Source organism: Rhipicephalus sanguineus, unplaced genomic scaffold, assembly GCF_013339695.2.
Source record: "Rhipicephalus sanguineus isolate Rsan-2018 unplaced genomic scaffold, BIME_Rsan_1.4 Seq591, whole genome shotgun sequence".
NCBI lineage: Eukaryota > Metazoa > Arthropoda > Arachnida > Ixodida > Ixodidae > Rhipicephalus > Rhipicephalus sanguineus.
The window spans coordinates 15121-22680 of record NW_023615580.1 but is presented as its reverse complement, the minus strand read 5'-3'; positions in this window follow the sequence as shown (position 1 = coordinate 22680).

Sequence of the window (7560 nt, the reverse complement as noted above, 5' to 3'; positions counted from 1 at the left end):
CGCACATTGATGAGTTATGCAAAACACTGGGTTCGAAAGAGCCTGATGTAAAAGAAACAAATTGCAGGAGGGTGTCTTCAAGGGCCAGTTGCTACATCTTACTGCACTGAAAACCGCGCGAAAACGGCACGAAGGCTAATGAACAAAGGAACAGCGCTTCTGTTGTTTGTTCCTTAGCCTTCGCCCCGTTTTTGCGCTGTTTGCAACGCAGTAACATGTACCAACTGACCCTTCAAGACACCCTTCTGCAATTTTAAGGAGTAATTAAATCGACTGATAGTTTTAGGAAATTAATAATTAAGTGCAGATATATGATAAAAATAAATTGAGGCATACGATTGTAAAGCATCACATGATAGTCTAAAGAGAGAGGGTGAATGCATTGCGAGATTCTTGCTAATGAACCTTTTCAAGCAATCCCAGAAAGCCCCGCGGGAGCGTGGCGCACTATGGGAAAAGTTTGTACATAGAGCGAGCCGGCCGTTCGGTCGCCCGCGGCTCGTTGGTGCCATGGGAGAACGAAACGAAAGGAACGTGACACGTCGCAGCTTGTTGAATATCCTTACATCGTAAAAGACTACACTTATCCAAACGCATCTGTCTGTATATCTACGCATGAAATGTGAAAGTGAAGTCTAGGTATTGCCGAGCGTATGTATATCGGACGTAGCAGTTAAGCGATATGTGCGTTATCGCGTGCAGATGCCGTCACGACGTTCTGTTGTCAGTAATGTGAGCGGAACACCGAATTCATGTTTAGTGTATGAATAGTTGTAAGGTATTAATGCGAATGTGTCATATTGAAATGCCATAGAATTTTCCGCCTCAGCATTTGGTGTCATTAACACTTTTGCGCTTGCTCACTGCGTTTAGCCGTTATGGCGTATTTCAAAGATAATTTCAGTGTTAGAGACTCATCTTGCGCACGACTACACATATCTACGGCATGCATTCACCTGCGAGCAAACCCGTGAAAGTACAACCAGCGTTTCTAAAATGCAACAACTGCAGTTAGTATATCGACGAAAGGCGCTAGAATCTTATCATTTGTTATATACATGTATATGCGGTGCGAGCGACGCGAACGCTGTCTAATCAGTCTCTCGAGTACTCTAAATATATCACCACCTCACCTCACCTCACCTCACCTTGCGCTCGTCGACAGTGTCGATGGACGCTGATTCCAAGTGGATGCGCGAATTGTATAGACCGCTCCTGGACTTTATCTAGGAAGCCGAGTTGTATCGTTTTATTTATTTTTGCTGCAGGGCAGGGGTCTCAAACACGTGGTCCGGCTCGCGCGTGGCTGACTTCGTCCCATCCTTTTATTGGTCATCTCTAGAACGGACGAAGCCTCAAACGGGTCAAGAGAAAACTGCGCACAGGCAAAAACCGGGCGTATGCACTAAGGGATGAGGAAGGCAAAGTCACTATCAATATGGATAGGAAAGTTAAAATAGCCGAGGAGCTTTGCATATATCTGTACAGTAGCTGGGACAGCGAGGACGATAACGTAAGAAGTATATTAGTAAGCCAGAGGAATCGGACAACTCACCAGTAACGACATGGGAAGTAAAGAAATCCTTAGAGGGAACGCAAAGAGGCAATTGCCGCTGGTTAGGATCAGGTAACATCAGATCTGTTGAAAGATGGTGGACAGATCGTTTTAGAAAAACTGACCACCATGTATAGAAAGTGTCTCTTGACGGTGAAGGTACGAGAATCTTGGAAGAATGCTAAAATCACCTGAATTCACAACAAAGACGACGTCAAGGGCTTGAAATATTGCATGCCGATCTGCTTACTGTCCGTTGTCTACAAACGATTTAAAAATTAATAGCTAATACAATTAGGACATTAGAATTCAATCAACCAAAGGACCAAGCAGGATTCCGTACAGGCTACTCGACAATGAACACATTCACACTATCAATCAAGTGATAAAGAAATGCGCGGAATATAACCAACCCCTATATATAGCCGTCAGAGATTACGAGAAGGTATTTGATTCGGTCGAGATGGCAGCAGTTATTCAGGCACAACGGAATCAGGGCGTCGATGAACCGTTTATTTATTTATTTATTTATTTATTTATTTATTTATTTATTTATTTATTTATTTATTTATTTATTTATTTATTTATTTATAACAATATAGTTGCGGGAGACCAGGGGAAAAAGCTGATCAATAAGCTTGAGGGTGTCCTGGCCACCCTACACGTATGTACAGTATATAAAAATACTGGAAGAAATCTTAGATTTATGTGCACGTTAAAGAACCCTAAGTGGTCAATAATTGTGCAGCACTCTAATACGGCGTCCCACTTAATCATATCGTGGTTTTGGGACATCAAACGCCACTAGTACTACTACTACTAATAACAATAATAACAATTACTATTATTATTATTATTATTATTAATATTATTATTAGTATTAGTAGTAGTAGTAGTAGTAGTAGTAGTAGTAGTATTACTTACGCGTGAAACTGGTATAGTGTTGGTTTATGTAAATTGAATTACCACAAATGAAAGCTTGGAGCATTTATATTCAACCTGTTTTATTGTTTTCACCACGGTGCATCGGTTTAAACCGCACTCGTATTAAGCGTCTAGTCTGGTTGGGGATATCACAACTTGCAATCTCACCTGCAAAAAAAAAAAAAAAAAAAAAATAATATATATATATATATATATATAATATATATATATAATAATATTTATATATACAGAGACCAGGAGGAGCCATTTCTTTACTTGTACACCGCCAAAATACAGACACACTGCGCTGTAGCTTTTCGGATGCGACAGCAGCCCCAGAAGATGGCCTAGCTAATAAAGCAAGCAAGACTAGGGGAATATCATAGCCTTCTCCCTTTATATCTCGATTTTTTTTATCCTGCGGCAAGAGCATGCGTAATTCCGAAGTATCTACGTGCGCATTCAAATGGATACTTCCGAATTATTGATAAGCAGATGCTTGAGATGGAACATGCAGAATATTAATTGAGGCAGAACTCTGTGCGTGACACTCCCGCATTAATGATGACGCGTGTGTACGAGGTTGTTTTTCATGCATTATTTTTGTTGCCCCCAAGCGGCCTACGTAAACAATAACAAGTTAAGGGTCTTTACGTGCCATAACCCCATTGTCAGTATCGCCAAGCCGCAGTGGGAGATTCTGTGATAGGTTTAAGCACCCGGGGGTCTAGAACGTGCATCTAACAGACCAAAGTAAGCATGTGTTCTTACATTTCGTCCCCGCCGGAATACGACCGCCGTGGCAGGGAACAGAACACGCGACCTCGCTACTCAGCAGCGCCACACTTTATCAGCCAATTGCTTCCACGGCGTTGGCGGCGTCAACAAAAATCATCACGTGATGACATCACGATGGGACGTATTATGACGTCACACATTCCCAAAATCACGTAATTATGACGGCATGATGACGTCACATAACGTGACTTCATCACATGACATTGTCGCATTGCACTGCCTCTGTGATCGGTTGGCCAATCACGGAGGCAGTGCAAAACCACGTTAGGTGCAGAAAGCTTTTGCACGAGGGTGGGGCAGAACAGACGCATCGAATGACGATCAAGAAGAAAACTTTCACCTTCGAGTCGTCTTAGTCTAATGCATAAGGAGCCCAGTTGGTTTTTTTTTATACGAATGATAGGCCTTAGTCTGCGAGAAGTACTTCTCGCAAACGTAGTCACGAGGCGTGCGCTTTCGATCTTTCCTTGGTATGGCACGAGCACACGCTTCCAAGCTCACCAGGCCACTAGGAGCTTTGAAAATCACAAGCCATACAACACTGCCCTCTTAATTAATCATATTACTTAGCACCTTCTAGTGTTTATTGACATTACTGTACGATTGAGACGATGGCAATGAGTGATGCGAGGAAACCGAAGAATTTCATCACGTAAGATTTCTGACAAATTCGGTCCGTCACTTAGCAGGCGAATATTGTGTCTACTAAGTATGAAAATAATCAAAAAGTAGGCCATGCCTTTAAGAGGGGGGTCACACTTTCTGCGAGATGTGAGTCGCGCACTGCAACACACTGATTTCAGCGTCATTGACTGCAGCACGTGGCTTCAGTTAAGCTCCCATTGCGAGAAGCTCAATGCGGCCACTCTAGAAGCGCCACGAACCAACACAGAAAAAAAAGTGGGGCTCATCCCGTAAGAAAAACAGAGTATGTACATTGCCTACGGTACGTAACGAAATGCAGGGAAAGAACTCCGCTCGCAGACTTGCAGACCATCGCCGTGGTATAGGTAAGGCCTGCGTTAATAATATCCGGGATTTAACGTCCCAAACCACGATATGATTATGAGAGACGCCGCAGTGGAGTGCTCCGGAATACTTGTCCATCCGGGGTTCTTTAACGTGCACTAACATCGCACAGTACACGGGCCCCTAGCATTTCGCATTCATCGAAATGCGACCGCCGCGGCCAGGATCGAACTCGCGACCTTCCGGTTAGCAGCCGAGCACCATATTTACTGCTCCACCGAGGCGGACAAGGCCTGCGTTGACAGCAATGTTTACCTTCTGGCAGCACGGTAACAGGGCAGTTCAATGCCTTGCAACTGTTATAATAGTGGGTACACCCCGCTATTGTAAGAGTTGCACACACACTAGCGATGTGTATGTGTGCTTCTTTTCGTTTTCTGTCCCCTCTCGGCGCGCTTTTTCACGCTCAACAGTGAACTAATTGACTAAAAAAAAGAAAGATATTCGTGGAAGGTTGCTGAGCTTGCGTTTAACAACTTTCAGTGTAATCCACTATTTGAGAAACATCGCCTCGTGAGGTGCTACGTTGTCTATCGGCAAACAAAGGCACGACACAGAGAATAAACATAAAACGGCTTTTCGAGAACCTTCCACGTCACTTGCTCACATGAGCAAAAGATTTCAACTCGTAATTAAAATAATAAATGGGTCCTGACGAGAGACTTTTTAACGAACTTTACCATGTAAAAATAGAAACAAGCTATTTTGTCCAGAATAAAACTGGCCGCAAGAACCGGGTTTCAAGCCGCGACCTCCTGCAATTCTACAGAGCAGCATAATATAATAATAATAATTGTTGGGGTTTAGCGTCCGAAAAGCCCGATATGATTATGAGAGACGCCGTAGTGGAGGGCTCCGGAAAATTCGACAACCTGGGGTTCTTTAACATACACCTAAATCTAAGTACACGGGCCACTAGCGTTTTCGTCTCCATCGAAAATATGGCCGCCGCGGCCGGTATTCGATCCCGCCACCTGCGGGTCTGCAGTCGAGCACCTTATTCACGGACCACCCTGAAGGGTTGCAGATCAGCATAGGCAGTCAAACAAGAAGGCGGGTTTCACGATACTTTATATCAGTCTAATCTGTTTCATCCCTCTTTCACCAACACATAGCGGAGAGGAAAACGCGGCCTGGGTAGCATGTCATGAGCATGATTAAGTCGGTGCTTTCCGGCGTGTTTAGTTATCGACTAAAACGCGTTCTTGGGCTAGTTGGTGCATGGTCTGACAAAAATTTGGAGGCACAAAGGACGAGGACAAGAAATGACAGGACTGGTGCCAAACTAACAACTGTTTTGTTGGAAAGAACATTGCATTCCAGGTAGCCTCACGCGCATGGGCGAGTCACATTGACAATCACGGTAACAGAATGACAACCTACTTTGAGTTATCAAGACTTGTCTAAAAAGTGCAATTCGTTGCGATATAATTCAAGGAAGGCACACTAACACATTGGGCACCCTTCTTATTTATGCAAAAAGCCTCCAACAATTCTCTGGCCACCTGGTTTCGAATTTTCCCAAGCACCCTGGTTTCGAAAAACCGGGGCGCGCATGCGCAGGACTTGCAGTGCGAAGGCAAGTGTAAACCAGATACATTGTTAAGGGAGGTTTCATGTTCCATTAATCGAATATTTAAACATCGAACAGTGTGGCCGATGTATGTCCTACCACAGCTGAGGGGTATTTCGTAAACCACCCCTACTACGCATGGGCAATACGGTTTTACATGCTGTATGTCACAGGCGGCCTTATTGTTTTTGTCAGACACACGGGCGCATAGCCGCGAGAGCTTGTTAGGGGCGCTGTTGAAACTAAGGTGACTTTATTAAAATGATTCTTTTTAAGAAGATCATTGCACAATATTGTGCTTGCAAAGGTATTGTTGCTTTACCTCTGCTGGTAACTGAGCTTTAAAGAAAAATGTCTGTGGGCAGCGAATATAACACGGCAAGACGTCTCGTAAAAGCGCAAAATATTGAATTCATAAATTGAGGCCAACTGAAATTAGGGACGGCAAGCGTCTGTCTACACATTTTGAAACCCGCGATCGTCATCACCGCCTCACAAGCTTGTATTATTTTCTGAAAGTTAGCTTTTTTCACACTACAAAAACAGCAGCGCTAAAGGACGTTCTTGCTTTAGAACTTTTAAGAAACCTGTGGGAGCCAACAACAATATAATCGGACGAAATATTGAAGAGGCAGGGGACGCGAAGAAGGGCAGCACGCTCTTTCGAGAGTTCGTCGTTATCAAGCGCAGCCAAGCGACATGTAAGCCTCCTTTCATTGCAACAGAACTGCTGATTCACGGTCGAGCAGCCCAACCGGCCGCTCGTTGCATGCGCTGCGGTTATCAGTCGTCGATTTAGGTTCACGCTCGCTGCTTGTAGCGGATATCGTCGTCGTGCTTTTTTTATGTATTGTGGTTTTCTCGATTCGCGCGACTACGGCAAGCGTCATCGCGCGAATTTTGAACGTTGAAGGTCCGTACGCCACGTGGTGTGAAAAAAGGTGAACTAAAAGCGATGTCCCGAATTCCTGGGTATGATTCGCTTTGAAGCCTCAGAGCCTGTGGCCTTGCGCTGCTGTGAACAAAAATAGTGGGGGTCGGAGTCGGTTAGCGATGCCGCGTGTTTGCATTTCTGTGGAGGCATCATGAAAAAACGCACGTCTATCGTGCGTTACGTGTACGCTAAAGAAGCCTATGGGGTCTGAACTAATTCAAAGGCTCCCACTGTGATATGCCGCGTAATCAAATCATGGTTTTGAAAAGTAAGAAATCAGAATTTATTTCAATGCAAAGCATAGATTAGGATGCGAAATGGTGCTTCAGAAGCATTCTTTTTTATTTCGCTTAAGGAACGCCAATTTTTAGGCTGAAACTCAAACAATAAACCACTAGTGAAGTAATATGTCTTAAACTATCATGACAATTTTAGGGCTAAAATTCAAACAATAAACCACTAGTGAAGTAATATAAGTCTTAAACTATTATGTAAATTTTAATGAAGAAAAAATTCAATATACAATACTTAATACTTTTGAAAGAACACTCCATTACGAAGTCATCACGGACTGTAGGTGATAAACGAAGGGTCCCATGGACGCATAAGAATAGCACTAATGACTGGCTAACTGTTGTATAAACATGGCTGGTGCTTGCTAACTGTTTACTGTTGTATGTATGGCTACAATTTGCTAGGAGGAGGAGGATGAAGAGAGATAGGGAAGGACTGGGAGGTTAGCCAGTT